Below are 17364 nucleotides of genomic sequence, written 5' to 3'. Positions count from 1 at the left end.
ATGGGACTTTTTTCTGATCCTGATGGATAAATGAGTCACCTACCGAGGTGCTATTGCTCAGCTGAAGCCAGTAAATCCATAGAACAAAGGAAGACGGGCAGCACTCTCCGGTATTCTGGGGCTATTTTATTTTTCAATGCTGACAAGTGATACAGACATGTATATAAGAGCCCAGGCTGATCTGTTCAGAAAAAACACCTTTATTATACTCCCCAAGAGGCAGTCGGGTCCGATGTGTGTTGCTGCTGCTCTGGGGTCCAGCGTCTCCTTTCTTCCATCCATTGCCGTCCTCCTTCCCAGCCTTGTGTGAAGACGTGTCCTATGTCATCCACACAGAGGCCTCAATGGCGCTCCTGCGCACCCGCACATTGGTGTGCCTGCTGAGGGCAGGCTGAGAAGGCGCTGACCTCAAGAGCAGCAACGACTATGGGCTCCGATCCCTTCCTAGGTAAGTATAATAAAGGTCTGCACTTATATACTGTATATAAGGGCTTACTGGTGGCTGCAGCCTGTAAGGCTGCTTTCACACATCCGGTTTGAGCACTGCGGCTCAATCCGGCTGTGCAACCTATGCAACGGATGCGGCGAAAACACTGCATCCTTTGCATAAGTTTTTACATGCGGCCGGTCCGTTTTTTTCCGGTTGCGGCACACTACTGAGCATGCGCAGTGGAAAAAACCGCATGCGGCGGCCGGATGCGTTTTTTCTTTGTCGCTCCATTGGGAGACCCAGACAATTGGGTGTATAGGCTATGCCTCCGGAGGCCGCACAAAGTATTACACTAAAAGTGTAAAGCCCCTCCCCTTCTGCCTATACATCCCACGGGCTCCTCAGTTGTTTTTATGCTTTGTGCGAAGGAGGCAGACATGCACGCACAGCTCCACAGATTAGTCAGCAGCTGCTGCTGACTATGTCGGATGGAAGAAAAGTGGGCCCATATAGGGCCCCCAGCATGCTCCCTTCTCACCCCACTCTTGTCGGCGGTGTTGTTAAGGTTGAGGTATCCATTGCGGGTACGGAGGCTGGAGCCCACATGCTGTTTTCCTTCCCCATCCCCCTTAGGGCTCTGGGTGAAGTGGGATCCTATCGGTCTCCAGGCACTGAGACCGTGCTTCATCCACAACTCCTGAGGAGCCTGCTGGATAGGAGCCGGGTATCGTTCAGGGACATGGCCCTGCTACTTGGAGGTACTCTGTGTCCCCGTGGGGACCGCGCACAGCAACACTCCAGCATTGCTGGGTGTGCTAGTGCACCGGGGACCGCGGCGCTGACCGGGTTAAATGTGCCATTACACACTCAGCGTCGCTGAGTGTGTTTGTGTATGGGGACTACCGCGCTGACCGCCGCTGCCATGGTTAACACTGCGGCGCGGCTGGGACTTGTAGTGCGCCGGGGACTTCCGCGCCGGCCGCGCTTATACGGCGGCCGCGCTTATTACTCGAGTCCCCGGCTTTTGCGGCCTAGTCTTTTTTCCTCCCGCCCCCAGCCCTGACAGGCAGGGGAAGGGCGGGACGCTGTACAGGACGAGCAGCAACGAGGGCTGGAGCATGCTTTGCATACTCCATCCCCCTCACTGTGCACAGTGGGGCACCAGTTCCCGCACTTTCTGGGTCACGCCCACGGCTCCCTCCTCTCCTCAGGACGCCGGCAGCCATTCCTGTCAGCTCCTCGGACGCTGCAGAGGGGGACAAATTCTGGGAGACCCAGGCAGGGATTCTGGTGGCCTCACAACCGCTTTAAGCGGGCGGTAAGCAGCACCTGTGGTGCTAGCCCCATTGTGCAGAAGTGTAATTATAAATTATATGTTTATGGTATACTAGAAGGTGGCCCGATTCTACGCATCGGGTATTCTAGAATTTACGTATTGTGTAGTTCATGTATGATTTTTGTTCTATATATATATATATATATATATATTATATATATATATATATATATATATATATATGTTGTTGCGTGTAGTTACCAAGTGTTTGTGTAGGGGCTGTACATGTTCTGGGTGTAGCGGGGGGGTCGTTATTTGTGGAGCGCTGTGTGTCTGTAGCGTTGTGTGTGTGTGTTGCGCGGTTTGTGTGGGTGTGTGTGTGTGTTTTGGGGGGAGGTATGTGTTGTGCGGTATGTGCGTATATTTGTCTGTGCCGCGGTGTTTGTGTGTTGGGTGTTGTGTGTCTGCGGCGTTGTCTGTGTGTGTGGGTGTCTGTGTAGGGTGGTGTTTGTGGTTCCCAGTGTGTGTGTGGTGTGTTGTGCAGTGCGTGTGTGGCAGTGTGTGTGTGTGTTTTGGGGGGAGGTGTGCACCCCCCATCGTGGTCCACCCCCCATCGTGCTCCATCCCCCATGCTGCGCACCCCCCATCGTGCTCCATCCCCACTCCCCATTGTGCTCCATCCTCCATGCTGTGCATTCCCCGTCGTGCTCCATCCCCTATGCTGCGCATTCCCCATCGTGCTCCATCCCCCATGCTGCGCATTCCCCATCGTGCTCCATCCCCCATGCTGCGCATTCCCCATCGTGCTCCATCCCCCTTGCTGCGCACTCCCAAACGTGCTCCATCCCCCATGCTGCGCACTCCCCATCGTGCTCCATCCCCCATGCTGCGCACTCCCCATCGTGCTCCATCCCCCATGCTGCACACTCCCCATCGTGCTCCATCCCCCATGCTGCGCATTCCCCATCGTGCTCCATCCCCCATGCTGCGCACTCCCCATCGTGCTCCATCCCCCATGCTGCGCACTCCCCATCGTGCTCCATCCCCCATGCTGCGCACCCCCCATCGTGCTCCATCCCCCATGCTGCGCACCCCCCATCGTGCTCCATCCCCCATGCTGCGCACCCCCCATCGTGCTCCATCCCCCATGCTGCACACTCCCCATCGTGCTCCATCCCCCATCGTGCTCCATCCCCCATGCTGTGCACCCCCCATCGTGCTCCATGCCCCATGCTGTGCATCCCCCATCGTGCTCCATCCCCCATGCTGCGCACTCCCCATCGTGCTCCATCCCCCATGCTGCACACTCCCAAACGTGCTCCATCACCCATGCTGCGCACTCACCATCGTGCTCCATCCCCCATGCTGCGCACTCCCCATCGTGCTCCATCCCCCATGCTGCGCACCCCCCATCGTGCTCCATCCCCCATGCTGCGCACCCCCCATCGTGCTCCATCCCCGTGCTGCACACTCCCCATCGTGCTCCATCCCCCATGCTGCGCACTCCCCATCGTGGTCCATGCCCCATGCTGTGCACCCCCCCATCGTGCTCCACAGTCACACATCAGACAGTAAACACGCACACATATGATCGCATACACTCACACACACCCCACTTCTCCCTGTGCCCACCGGTGGGCGGTCCCAGCAGCTGTGCTGCACGCCGTGCTCCTCTGCCGACACTCACAGATCCGATCGCATACACTCACACACACACACACACTCACACACATCCGATCGCATACACACACTGACGATATCGCACATACGCGCTGACACACTCACAACATCCGGAGATACCACATGCTTCCGGCCATGTGATCCTCCAGCAGGTCCTGGAAGCTCACAGCACAGTATCGCCGCCGAGAAGCAAGCGATATCACGGGATGTTGTGAGTATGTGGATGCGATCTGATGTGTGTGTGAGGTGTGTGTGAGAGTGAGTGTGATCTGATGTGTGTGTGTGTGTGTCTATTCTTATGTGTGTGTGAGGTGTGTGTGTTCCGCCGCTGCAGGACGTGGATGCGATCTGATGTGTGTGTGAGGTGTGTGTGTTCCGCCGCTGCAGGACGTGGATGCGGTCTGAGTGTCAGTCTGATTCTGAGTGTGTGTGTGAGTGTGTGTGTGAGTGTGTGTGTGTGAGTGTGTGTGTGAGTGTGTGTGTGTGAGTGTGTGAGTGTGAGTGTGAGTCTGAGTCTGAGTCTGAGTGGCGGCCAATCTGTGCGGGGGGGGGCGGACCCGAGGCGAGGCGAGCGGCCAATCCGTGCGGGGGGAGGAGCCGAGGCGAGGCAAGCGGCCAATCCGTGCGGGGGGCGGGGCCATGGCGAGCCCAGCGGCCAATCAGCTTTGTGTCACCGTAAGGACACAATTTTGGAGCATGACAGACAGACAGACAGAATAAGGCAATTATATATATATATATATAGATACTTTACACTGTATAGTGCACAGTTGATTTTTGGCTATATACCCTATTGTGTTGCTCAGGGAAGACAATAGCATGGCGCCCACAAAAGGCAGGGGTGCCAAAACACAGGCTTACTATGCTGCCTGCGCCGCATGTACGACGCCGCTACCGGCAGGTTCCACTGACCCTCATTGTGTGCACTGCTCGGCCCCTGCTGCACTTACTCAGCCGGAGCCTCTGCTAAGAGGGGCCCAGGGGGAGCCACCTGCTGACACTATCCAGGTGACAGGGACGGAGTTTGCAGTCTTTACGGATAAACTCTCTGAAACTATGGCTAAGATACTAGAAGCCTTGCAGTCCAGACCGGTATCTCAGCACAGGGACACTGTTGAATCATTGTTCCCTGGCCCCCCTCAGTTGGACCAACAATGTCCCCCGGGGGTATCTCATAGATCCCAGGCTGGGGGCTCTGACACGGACCCCAGCCCCAGACCGATTAAGCGAGCTCGCTTGGAAATTCCCTCGACATCATCATGTTGTTCAGGGTCTCAGCGGGGGGAATCTCTGGTTGACGCGGAGACAGCTGATCAGGATTCTGATCCTGAGGCCGCTCTCAATCTTGATACTCCGGACGGGGACGCCATAGTGAACGATCTTATTGCGTCCATCAATCAAATGTTGGATATTTCTCCCTCAGCTCCTCCGGTGGAGGAGTCAGCTTCTCAGCAGGAGAAATTCCGTTTCAGGTTTCCCAAGCGTACACCGAGTATGTTTCTGGACCACTCTGATTTCAGAGAGGCAGTCCAGAATCACCATGATTGTCCAGATAAGCGTTTTTCTAAGCGCCTTAAGGATACACGTTATCCCTTTCCCCCTGACGTGGTCAAAGGTTGGACTCAGTGTCCCAAGGTGGATCCTCCAATCTCCAGACTGGCAGCTAGATCCATACTTGCAGTGGAAGATGGGGCCTCGCTCAAAGATGCCACTGACAGGCAGATGGAGCTCTGGTTGAAATCCATCTATGAAGCTATCGGCGCTTCTTTTGCCCCAGCATTCGCAGCCGTATGGGCGCTACAAGCTATCTCAGCAGGTCAAGCGCAAATTGACGCAGCCACACGCACGTCCGCGCCGCAGGTGGCGTCCATAACTGCTCAGACGTCGGCATTTGCGTCTTACGCTATTAATGCTGTCCTGGACTCTGCGAGCCGTACGGCGGTTGCATCCGCCAATTCGGTGGTACTCCGCAGGGCCTTGTGGCTACGGGAATGGAAGGCAGATTCTGCTTCCAAAAAGCGCTTAACCAGTTTGCCAATTTCTGGCGACAGGCTGTTTGGCGAGCGTCTGGATGAAATCATCAAACAATCCAAGGGAAAGGATACATACTTACCCCAGCCCAAACCGAACATACCCCAACAGAGGAGGGGGCAGTCGAGGTTTCGGTCCTTTCGGGGCGCGGGCAGGTCCCAATTCTCCTCGTCCAAAAGGCCTCAGAAAGATCAAAGAAACTCTGATTCATGGCGGTCTAAGTCACGTCCTAAAAAGACCACCGGAGGTGCCGCTACCAAAGCGGCTTCCTCATGACTTTCGGCCTCCAATCCGCATCCTCGGTCGGTGGCAGGCTCTCCCGCTTTTGCGACACCTGGCTGCCACGGGTAAAAGACCGTTGGGTGAGAGACATTTTGTCTCACGGTTACAAGATAGAGTTCACCTCTCGTCCCCCGACTCGATTTTTCAGGTCATCCCCGCCTCCCGAGCGAGCCGAGGCTCTTCTGCAGGCGCTGGGCACTCTGAAGGCAGAAGGAGTGGTGGTCCCTGTTCCTCTTCAGCAACAGGGTCACGGTTTTTACTCCAACCTGTTTGTGGTCCCAAAGAAGGACGGGTCTTTCCGTCCTGTCCTGGACCTGAAACTGCTCAACAAACACGTAAAGACCAGGCGGTTCCGGATGGAATCCCTCCGCTCCGTCATCGCCTCAATGTCCCAAGGAGATTAACTTGCATCGATCGATATCAAAGATGCTTATCTCCACGTACCGATTGCTCCAGAGCACCAGCGCTTCTTGCGCTTCGCCATAGGAGACGAACACCTGCAGTTCGTGGCACTGCCGTTCGACCTGGCAACAGCCTCACGGGTTTTCACCAAGGTTATGGCTACTGTAGTAGCGGTCCTCCACTCTCAGGGTCACTCGGTGATCCCTTACTTGGACGATCTGCTGATCAAGGCACCCTCTCAAGAGGCATGCCAACACAGCCTCGACGCTACTCTGGAGACTCTCCAGAGTTTCGGGTGGATCATCAATTTTCCAAAGTCAAATCTGACACCGGCCCAATCGCTGACATATCTTGGCATGGAGTTTCATGCCCTCTCAGCGATAGTGAAGCTTCCGCTGATCAAGCAGCGTTCACTACAGAAAGGGGTACAATCTCTCCTTCAAGGTCAGGCACACCCCTTGAGGCGCCTCATGCACTTCCTGGGGAAGATGGTGGCAGCAATGGAGGCAGTCCCTTTCGCGCAGTTTCACCTGCGTCCTCTTCAATGGGACATCCTACGCAAATGGGACAGGAAGCCGACGTCCCTCGACAGGAACGTCTCTCTCTCTCAGGCGACCAAAGCTTCCCTTCGGTGGTGGCTTCTTCCCACTTCATTATCGAAGGGGAAATCCTTCCTACCCCCATCCTGGGAGGTGGTCACGACGGACGCGAGTCTGTCAGGGTGGGGAGCGGTTTTTCTCCACCACAGGGCTCAGGGTACGTGGACCCAGCAAGAGTCCTCACTTCAGATCAATGTTCTGGAAATACGGGCAGTGTACCTTGCCCTGAAAGCGTTCCAGCAGTGGCTGGAAGACAAGCAGATCCGAATTCAGTCGGACAATTCCACAGCGGTGGCATACATCAACCACCAAGGCAGCACACGCAGTCGGCAAGCCTTCCAGGAAGTCCGGCGGATTTTGATGTGGGTGGAAGCCACGGCTTCCACCATCTCTGCAGTTCACATCCCAGGCGTGGAAAACTGGGAAGCAGATTATCTCAGTCGCCAGGGCATGGATGCAGGGGAATGGTCCCTTCACCCGGACGTGTTTCAGGAGATCTGTTGCCGCTTGGGGGTGCCGGACGTCGACCTCATGGCGTCCCGGCACAACAACAAGGTACCGACGTTCATGGCACGGTCTCAAGATCCCAGAGCTATGGCGGCAGACGCCTTAGTTCAGGATTGGTCGCAGTTTCAGCTCCCTTATGTGTTTCCTCCGCTGGCACTGTTGCCCAGAGTCTTACGCAAGATCAGGGCCGACTGCCGCCGCGTCATCCTCGTCGCTCCAGACTGGCCGAGGAGGTCGTGGTACCCGGATCTGTGGCATCTCACGGTCGGCCAACCGTGGGCACTACCAGACCGACCAGACTTGCTGTCTCAAGGGCCGTTTTTCCATCTGAATTCTGCGGCCCTCAACCTGACTGTGTGGCCATTGAGTCCTGGATCCTAGCGTCTTCAGGATTATCTCAAGAGGTCATTGCCACTATGAGACAGGCTAGGAAACCAACGTCCGCCAAGATCTACCACAGGACGTGGAAAATGTTCCTGTCATGGTGCTCTGCTCAGGGTTTTTCGCCCTGGCCTTTTGCCTTGCCCACTTTTCTGTCCTTCCTTCAATCTGGACTGGAAAAGGGTTTGTCGCTCGGCTCCCTTAAGGGACAAGTCTCAGCGCTCTCTGTGTTTTTCCAGAAGCGCCTAGCCAGACTTCCACAGGTACGCACGTTCCTGCAGGGGGTTTGTCACATCGTTCCTCCTTACAAGCGGCCGTTAGAACCCTGGGATCTGAACAGGGTGCTGATGGTTCTTCAGAAACCACCATTCGAGCCAATGAGAGATATTTCTCTCTCACGCCTTTCGCAGAAAGTGGTTTTCCTAGTAGCAGTCACTTCTCTTCGGAGAGTGTCTGAGCTAGCAGCGTTGTCGTGCAAAGCCCCTTTCCTGGTGTTTCACCAGGACAAGGTGGTTCTGCGTCCGGTTCCGGAATTTCTCCCCAAGGTGGTATCCCCCTTTCATCTCAATCAGGATATCTCCTTACCCTCTTTTCTTCAGCGCTCTATTGGGAGACCCAGACGATTGGGGTATAGCTACTGCCCTCTGGAGGCCACACAAAGCACTACATTAAAAGTGCAAGGCCCCTCCCCCTCTGGCTATACCCCCCCCGTGGTATCACGGGTTCTCCAGTTTTAGCTTTGTGTGCGAAGGAGGTCAGACATTCCATGCATAGCTCCACAGATTTTAGTCAGCAGTAGCTGCTGACTATTTCGGATGGAAGAAAAGAGGGCCCATATAGGGCCCCCAGCATGCTCCCTTCTCACCCCTGGATGGTGTTGTAAGGTTGAGGTACCTATTGCTGGTACAGGGGCTGGAGCCCCACATGCTGTTTTCCTTCCACATCCCCTGGTAGGGCTCTGTGGAAGTGGGATCCTGCCGGCCTCTCAGCTCTGACGCCGGGCTCCATCCACAGACCCATTAGAACCTGATGGAGACGGAGTAGGAGTACGATCAGGGACAGGCCCTGCATCATACAGGTACTCTGTGTCCCCGGCAGGCACAGACACACTCCGGGCTGGCTGGGTGTTGTAGTGCGCCGGGGACCGCAACGTTGGAGTTAGTGTCCCTACAGATTACTGGGGGATTTTTTTTTGTGTATGGGAACGCAGCGCCGACCCCCTCTGGACCGGGCGGCGCTGCTGTGACTTGTGGTGCGCCGGGGATCCGCCGTCCGCGCTTTTACGGCGGCGGCGGTTATAAATTGAGTCCCCGGCTTTTTGGGCCTAGGACGCCGGCAGCTCCGATTCGTTCCCGCCCCCACCCTGTCATTCAGGGTAGGGGAGAGACGCTGTTCGCTAGCAGCGACGAGGGCTGGAGCCTGATTTACATGCTCCAGCCCTCACACTAGGCACAGAGGGAAGCAGGCTTCCCGCTCTTAGTCAGGAACGCCCAGGGCCCGCCCCCCCTCCTCTCTCAGGACGCCGGCAGCCATTACATGCATGTCTGGCTGGAGGAAGGACGCAAGGCTCTGGGAGACCTGGACTAGGGGCTATCTGGCGACCACACACCCGCTTTTTAAGCGGGCGGTAAGCGATTTTTCTGTGCTGGTCCCTCTAGTGCCTCACGGTGTATCGGTGTACTGTGTAGGATATAGAGAGATTGTATTTCTTGCACTGTGAGGTCGCTTCTGGCTGCATATCCCAGATCCCTCTGTGGAAGCAACAACATGCCATCCTCAAAACGCAAGGCTGCCAAGGCTAGGGCTGTGTGCACTGCGTGTGCTGCATGTGGGGCTAATCTACCAGCAGGCTCCGATGACCCCCATTGTGTGCAATGCTCCGACCCGGTGCTGCTTCGCCAGCCGGAGTCAGGAGAGGTAGTGACCCAGGCTGAGACGCTTGTAAGTTCTGCCCCGGTGACAGGGACAGACTTTGCAGTTTTTGCTGATAATATGTCTGTGACTATGGCAAAAATCCTTGAAACCTTGCAATCTATGCATGGGGCTCAGCCTTTGGGCACGGCGAGGCCTCTGTCCTCAGGTCCCCCTCACTTGGAATTAATCCAGCCCACAGGGGGGTCCCCGGCTTCACAGGCCGAGGATTATGACTCAGATGATAGCCCCAGCCACCCTAAGCGAGCTCGCTGGGAAAGACCCTCGACGTCATCACACTGCTCAGGGTCTCAGCGCAATCAGTCTCCCTGTGATGTGTCTGATGTGAGTGATCAGGAATCCATTCCTGGAACCCCTCTCAACCTGGATACCCCTGATGGGGACGCCATGGTAAACGACCTTATCTCAGCCATCAATAGGCTGTTGGATATTTCTCCCCCAGCCCCTTCAGCAGAAGAGGCGGCTGCGGAGCAGGAGAAGTTTCGTTTCCTTTATCCCAAGCGTAAATTGAGTGCTTTGTTGGATCACGCTGACTTCAGAGAATCAATCCAGAAGCACGACGCTCACCCAGAAAGGCGTTTCTCTAAACGATCTAAAGATACGCGTTTCCCTTTCCCCCCTGAGGTGGTCAAGCGCTGGACACAGTGTCCAAAGGTAGACCCCCCGATTTCCAAACTCGCAGCTAGATCCATAGTTGCAGTGGAGGATGGCGCTTCACTTAAAGATGCCAATGACAGACAGATGGACCTTTGGTTAAAATCTGTCTATGAAGCTATCGGCGCGTCGTTTGCTCCGGCATTCGCAGCCGTATGGGCACTCCAGGCTATTTCAGCTGGCTTAGCAAAAGTGGATGCTATCATACATCCAGCAGTGCCGCAAGTGGCGCACCTTACCACGCAGATGTCGGCGTTTGCGTCTTACGCTATCAATGCGGTCCTAGAATCTACCAGTCGCACCTCAATGGCGTCCGCCAATTCGGTAGTTTTGCGCAGAGCCTTGTGGTTAAAGGACTGGAAAGCAGATGCTGGTTCCAAAAAATGTTTAACCAGTTTGCCTTTATCTAGAGATAGACTGTTTGGCTGACATCATTAAGCAGTCCAAGGGTAAAGACTCCTCTTTACCACAGCCCAGAACGACCAAACCTCAGCAAAAAAAGTGGCAGCAGAGGTTTCAGTCCTTTCGAGGTTCGGGCAAGACACCATTTACCTCGTCCAAAGGGACTCAGAGGACGCAAAGAAACTCAGATTCGTGGCGGGCTCACACGCGCCCCAAGAAAGCAAATGGAGGTACCGCTTCCAAAGCGGCTACCTCATGACTTCCAGCCCCCTCCCTCCGCATCGCCGGTCGGGGGCAGGCTCTCCCGCTTTTCCGGCATTTGGATGTCACAGGTCAAAGACCGGTGGGTGACGGACATTTTGTCTCGCGGGTACAGAATCGAGTTCAATTCTCGTCCTCCAGCTCGGTTCTTCAGAACCTCCCCACATCCAGACCGAGCAGATGCTCTGCTGCAGGCGGTGGACTCCCTAAGAGCGGAAGGAGTGGTGATCCCAGTCCCTCCTCAGGAACAAGGGCAAGGGTTTTACTCCAATCTCTTTGTGGTTCCAAAAAAGGACGGCTCGTTCCGTCCTGTTCTGGACCTAAAACGGCTCAACAAACATGTGCACGCCAGGAGGTTCCGGATGGAAACCCTGCGTTCTGTCATTGCCTCAATGTCCAGAGGAGACTTCCTTGCCTCAATAGACATCAAAGATGCTTATCTCCACGTGCCAATTGCTACAGAACATCAACGTTTTCTACGTTTTGTGATAGGAGACGACCATTTTCAGTTCGTAGCTCTGCCATTTGGTCTGGCGACAGCCCCACGGGTCTTCACCAAGGTCATGGCGGCGGTGGTAGCAGTCTTGCACTCTCAGGGACACTCGGTGATCCCTTACCTAGACGATTTATTGGTCAAAGCTCCCTCTCAAGAGGCATGTCAGCACAGCCTGAATGCTACGCTGGAGACTCTACAGTCTTTCGGATGGATCATCAACTTTCCAAAGTCGATCCTATCACCGACTCAATCACTAACGTATCTTGGCATGGAGTTTCATACTCTAGCAGCGATAGTGAAGCTTCCGCTGAACAAGCAGCGGTCACTACAGACAGGGGTGCAATCTCTCCTGCAGGGCCAGTTGCATCCCTTGCGGCGCCTCATGCATTTCCTAGGGAAGATGGTGGCAGCCATGGAAGCAGTTCCCTTTGCGCAGTTTCATCTGCGCCCACTTCAATGGGACATTCTCCGCCAATGGGACGGGAAGTCAACGTCCCTGGACAGGAAAGTCTCGCTTTCCCAGACGGCCAAGGACTCTCTACAATGGTGGCTCCTTCCCACCTCATTGTCTCAGGGAAGATCCTTCCTGCCCCCATCCTGGGCAGTAGTCACGACAGATGCGAGTCTGTCAGGGTGGGGAGCAGTGTTTCTCCACCACAGGGCTCAGGGGACGTGGACTCCGCAGGAGTCCACCCTTCAGATCAATGTTCTGGAGATCAGGGCAGTGTATCTTGCTCTACTGGCCTTCCAACAGTGGCTGGAAGGAAAGCAGATCCGAATCCAATCGGACAACTCCACAGCGGTGGCATACATCAACCACCAAGGAGGGACGCGCAGTCGGCAAGCCTTCCAAGAAGTCCGGCGCATTCTAATGTGGGTGGAGGACAGAGCATCCACCATATCCGCGGTTCACATCCCAGGCGTAGAAAACTGGGAAGCAGACTTCCTCAGTCGCCAGGGCATGGACGCAGGGGAATGGTCCCTTCACCCGGACGTGTTTCAGGAAATCTGTCGCCGCTGGGGAGTGCCGGACGTCGACCTAATGGCATCCCGGCACAACAACAAGGTCCCGGCATTCATGGCGAGGTCGCGCGATCAAAGAGCTCTGGCGGCAGACGCCTTGGTTCAAGATTGGTCGCAGTTTCAGCTCCCATACGTGTTTCCGCCTCTGGCGCTCTTGCCCAGAGTGCTACGCAAGATCAGATCCGAGTGCAGCCGCATCATACTCGTCGCTCCAGACTGGCCGAGGAGGTCGTGGTATCCGGATCTGTGGCATCTCACGATCGGTCGACCGTGGTCACTGCCAGACCGACCAGACTTACTGTCCCAAGGGCCGTTTTTCCATCAGAATTCTGCGGCCCTGAACCTGACTGTGTGGCCATTGAGTCCTGGATCCTAGCATCTGCAGGATTATCTCAAGGAGTCGTTGCCACAATGAGACAAGCTAGAAAGTCGAATTCTGCTAAGATTTACCACAGAACGTGGAAGATTTTCTTATCCTGGTGCTCTGCTCAGGGAGTGTCTCCCTGGCCATTTGCATTGCCCAAGTTTCTTTCCTTCCTGCAATCGGGGTTAGAAAAGGGCTTGTCGCTCAGCTCCCTTAAAGGGCAAGTTTCGGCACTATCCGTGTTTTTTCAGAAGCGTCTAGCACGTCTTTCTAAGGTGCGCACGTTCCTGCAGGGGGTCTGTCATATTGTGCCCCCGTACAAGCGGCCGTTAGATCCATGGGATCTGAACAGGGTACTAGTTACTCTCCAGAAGCCGCCCTTCGAGCCTCTGAAGGAAGTTTCCTTTTCTCGGTTGTCACAGAAAGTGGCGTTTCTTGTGGCGATCACATCGCTTCGGCGAGTGTCTGAGCTGGCAGCTCTGTCATCCAAGGCTCCCTTCCTGGTGTTCCACCAGGACAAGGTAGTGCTGCGCCCCATTCCGGAGTTTCTCCCTAAGGTCGTATCCTCTTTTCATCTTAATCAGGATATATCCTTGCCTTCTTTTTGTCCTCATCCGGTTCACCGTTATGAAAAGGACTTACGTTTGCTAGATCTGGTGAGAGCACTCAGAATCTACATTTCCCGCACGGCGCCCATGCGCCGTGCCGATGCACTTTTTGTCCTTGTCGCTGGTCCGCGCAAGGGGTTGCAGGCTTCTAAAGCCACCCTGGCTCGATGGATCAAAGAACCAATTCTAGAGGCCTACCGTTCTGCGGGGCTTCCGGTTCCTTCAGGGCTAAAAGCCCACTCAACCAGAGCCGTGGGTGCGTCCTGGGCATTACGTCACCAGGCTTCGGCTCAACAGGTGTGTCAGGCAGCTACCTGGTCGAGTCTGCACACTTTCACCAAGCATTATCAGGTGCATACCTATGCTTCGGCGGATGCCAGCTTAGGTAGAAGAGTCCTGCAGGCGGCAGTGACACCCCCGTAGGGGAGGGCTGTTTTGCAGCTCTAACATGAGGTATTTCTTTACCCACCCAGGGACAGCTTTTGGACGTCCCAATCGTCTGGGTCTCCCAATAGAGCGCTGAAGAAGAAGGGAATTTTGTTACTTACCGTAAATTCCTTTTCTTCTAGCTCTTATTGGGAGACCCAGCACCCGCCCTGTTGTCCTTCGGGATGTTTTTTTGTTGTTTGCGGGTACACATGTTGTTCATGTTGAACGGTTTTTCAGTTCTCCGATGTTATTCGGAGTTAATTTGTTTAAACCAGTTATTGGCTTCCTCCTTCTTGCTTTGGCACTAAAACTGGAGAACCCGTGATACCACGGGGGGGGTATAGCCAGAGGGGGAGGGGCCTTGCACTTTTAATGTAGTGCTTTGTGTGGCCTCCAGAGGGCAGTAGCTATACCCCAATCGTCTGGGTCTCCCAATAAGAGCTAGAAGAAAAGGAATTTACGGTAAGTAACAAAATTCCCTTCTTTGTCCTCATCCAGTTCACCAATGTGAAAGGGATTTGCACTTGTTAGATCTGGTGAGAGCACTCAGACTCTACATTTCTCGTACGGCGCCCCTGCGCCGCTCGGATGCACTCTTTGTCCTTGTCGCTGGCCAGCGTAAAGGGTCACAGGCTTCCAAATCAACCCTGGCTCGGTGGATCAAGGAGCCAATTCTCGAAGCTTACCGTTCTGCTGGGCTTCCGGTTCCCTCAGGGCTGAAGGCCCATTCTACCAGAGCCGTGGGCGCGTCCTGGGCTTTGAGGCACCAGGCTACGGCTCAGCAGGTGTGTCAGGCGGCTACCTGGTCGAGCCTGCACACTTTCACGAAACACTATCAGGTGCATACCTATGCTTCGGCGGATGCCAGCCTAGGTAGACGAGTCCTTCAGGCGGCGGTTGCCCACCTGTAGGAAGGGGCCGTTTTACGGCTCTATTACGAGGTATTATTTTACCCACCCAGGGACTGCTTTTGGACGTCCCAATTGTCTGGGTCTCCCAATGGAGCGACAAAGAAGAAGGGAATTTTGTTTACTTACCGTAAATTCCTTTTCTTCTAGCTCCAATTGGGAGACCCAGACAATTGGGTGTATAGCTTCTGCCTCCGGAGGCCACACAAAGTATTACACTTTAAAAAGTGTAACCCCTCCCCTCTGCCTATACACCCTCCCGTGCATCACGGGCTCCTCAGTTTTGGTGCAAAAGCAAGAAGGAGGAAAAGTTATAAATTGGTTTAAAGTAAATTCAATCCGAAGGAATTTCGGAGAACTGAAACCATTCAACATGAACAACATGTGTACACAAAGAACAACAGCCCGAAGGGAACAGGGGCGGGTGCTGGGTCTCCCAATTGGAGCTAGAAGAAAAGGAATTTACGGTAAGTAAACAAAATTCCCTTCTTCTTTGTCGCTCCATTGGGAGACCCAGACAATTGGGACGTCCAAAAGCAGTCCCTGGGTGGGTAAAGTAAAACCTCGTAATAGAGCCGTAAAACGGCCCCTTCCTACAGGTGGGCAACCGCCGCCTGAAGGACTCGCCTACCTAGGCTGGCATCTGCCGAAGCATAGGTATGCACCTGATAGTGTTTCGTGAAAGTGTGCAGGCTCGACCAGGTAGCTGCCTGACACACCTGCTGAGCCGTAGCCTGGTGCCTCAAAGCCCAGGACGCGCCCACGGCTCTGGTAGAATGGGCCTTCAGCCCTGAGGGAACCGGAAGCCCAGAAGATCGGTAAGCTTCGAGAATTGGTTCCTTGATCCACCGAGCCAGGGTTGATTTTGAAGCCTGTGACCCTTTACGCTGGCCAGCGACAAGGACAAAGAGTGCATCCGACCGGCGCAGGGGCGCCGTACGAGAAATGTAGAGTCTGAGTGCTCTCACCAGATCCAACAAATGCAAATCCCTTTCACATTGGTGAACTGGATGAGGACAAAAAGAGGGTAAGGAGATATCCTGATTGAGATGAAAGGGGGATACCACCTTAGGGAGAAATTCCGGAACCGGACGCAGAACCACCTTGTCCTGGTGAAACACCAGGAAAGGGGCTTTGCATGACAGCGCTGCCAGCTCAGACACTCTCCGAAGTGATGTGACTGCTACTAGGAAGACCACTTTCTGCGAAAGGCGTGAGAGAGAAACATCCTTCATTGGCTCGAAAGGTGGTTTCTGAAGAGCCATCAGCACCCTGTTCAGATCCCAGGGTTCTAACGGCCGCTTGTAAGGAGGGACTATGTGACAAACCCCCTGCAGGAACGTGCGTACCTGTGGAAGTCTGGCTAGGCGCTTCTGAAAAAACACAGAGAGCGCTGAGACTTGTCCCTTAAGGGAGCCGAGCGACAAACCTTTTTCCAATCCGGATTTAAGGAAGGAAAGAAAAGTGGGCAAGGCAAATGGCCAGGGAGAAAAACCCTGATCAGAGCACCAAGATAAGAATATCCTCCACGTCCTGTGGTAGATCTTGGCGGACGTTGGTTTCCTAGCCTGTCTCATAGTGGCAATGACCTCATGAGATAACCCTGAAGACGCTAGGATCCAGGACTCAATGGCCACACAGTCAGGTTGAGGGCCGCAGAATTCAGATGGAAAAACGGCCCTTGAGACCAGGGCTGTGGAGTCGGAGTCGTGGAGTCGGAGTCGGAGCTCATTTTGGTGGAGTCGGAGTCGGAGTCGGTATAAAATGCACCGACTCCGACTCCTAAAATATATAATAAATTGGGGACAGGAGTGCAATGCAGAATGTGCTGAATATTTTACTAAATCATAACATTTAGTATAATGCTTATATTTAAGTGAAAAATGTATTGTAGTACAATGTGAACATCAGACATTTAATTGTTTTTATGATACAATAATCAAGATATTTGGATAGAACATAAAATATTTATTGGAATACAACTTTAGAACACAAAAAACTGTAATAAATTGTAAATATGTAATACACTATGTAATATACAGTAGATTACATATATATCTTGTGTGTGTGTATACACTGATATATATATATATATATATATATATATATATCAGTGTATACACACACACAAGATATATATGTAATCTACTGTATATTACATAGTGTATTACATATTTACAATTTATTACAGTTTTTTGTGTTCTAAAGTTGTATTCCAATAAATATATTTTATGTTCTATCCAAATATCTTGATTATTGTATCATAAAAATTATTAAATGTCTGATGTTCACATACACATATTCATGTACTACAATAAATTTTTCACCTAACTATAAGCAATATATGTAGGAGTCGGAGCCGGAGTCGGAGTCGGTGCAAGAGAATTTGAGGAGTCTGAGTCGAAGGTTTGGCTTACCGACTCCACAGCCCTGCTTGAGACAGCAAGTCTGGTCGGTCTGGTAGTGCCCACGGTTGGCCCACCGTGAGATGCCACAGATCCGGGTACCACGACCTCCTCGGCCAGTCTGGAGCGACGAGGATGGCGCGGCAGCAGTCGGACCTGATCTTGCGTAACACTCTGGGCAACAGTGCCAGAGGAGGAAACACATAAGGGAGTTGAAACTGCGACCAATCCTGAACTAAGGCGTCTGCCGCCAGAGCTCTGTGATCTTGAGACCGTGCCATGAATGTCGGGACC

General features: G+C 53.7%; 1 protein-coding gene across 3 annotated transcripts in view; it reads left to right on the top strand.

The window, feature by feature from the left end:
• The window catches only part of LOC142258177 (uncharacterized), a 45255-nt gene that overhangs the window by 6652 nt on the left and 21239 nt on the right, over positions 1-17364 (top strand). The gene's annotated exons all lie outside the window — the stretch shown is intronic.

This window comes from Anomaloglossus baeobatrachus, chromosome 12 (assembly GCF_048569485.1).
Source record: "Anomaloglossus baeobatrachus isolate aAnoBae1 chromosome 12, aAnoBae1.hap1, whole genome shotgun sequence".
Lineage (NCBI taxonomy): Eukaryota > Metazoa > Chordata > Amphibia > Anura > Aromobatidae > Anomaloglossus > Anomaloglossus baeobatrachus.
The sequence above is the reverse complement of the archived record's forward strand: the minus strand, read 5'-3'. Positions and strand labels throughout refer to the sequence as shown.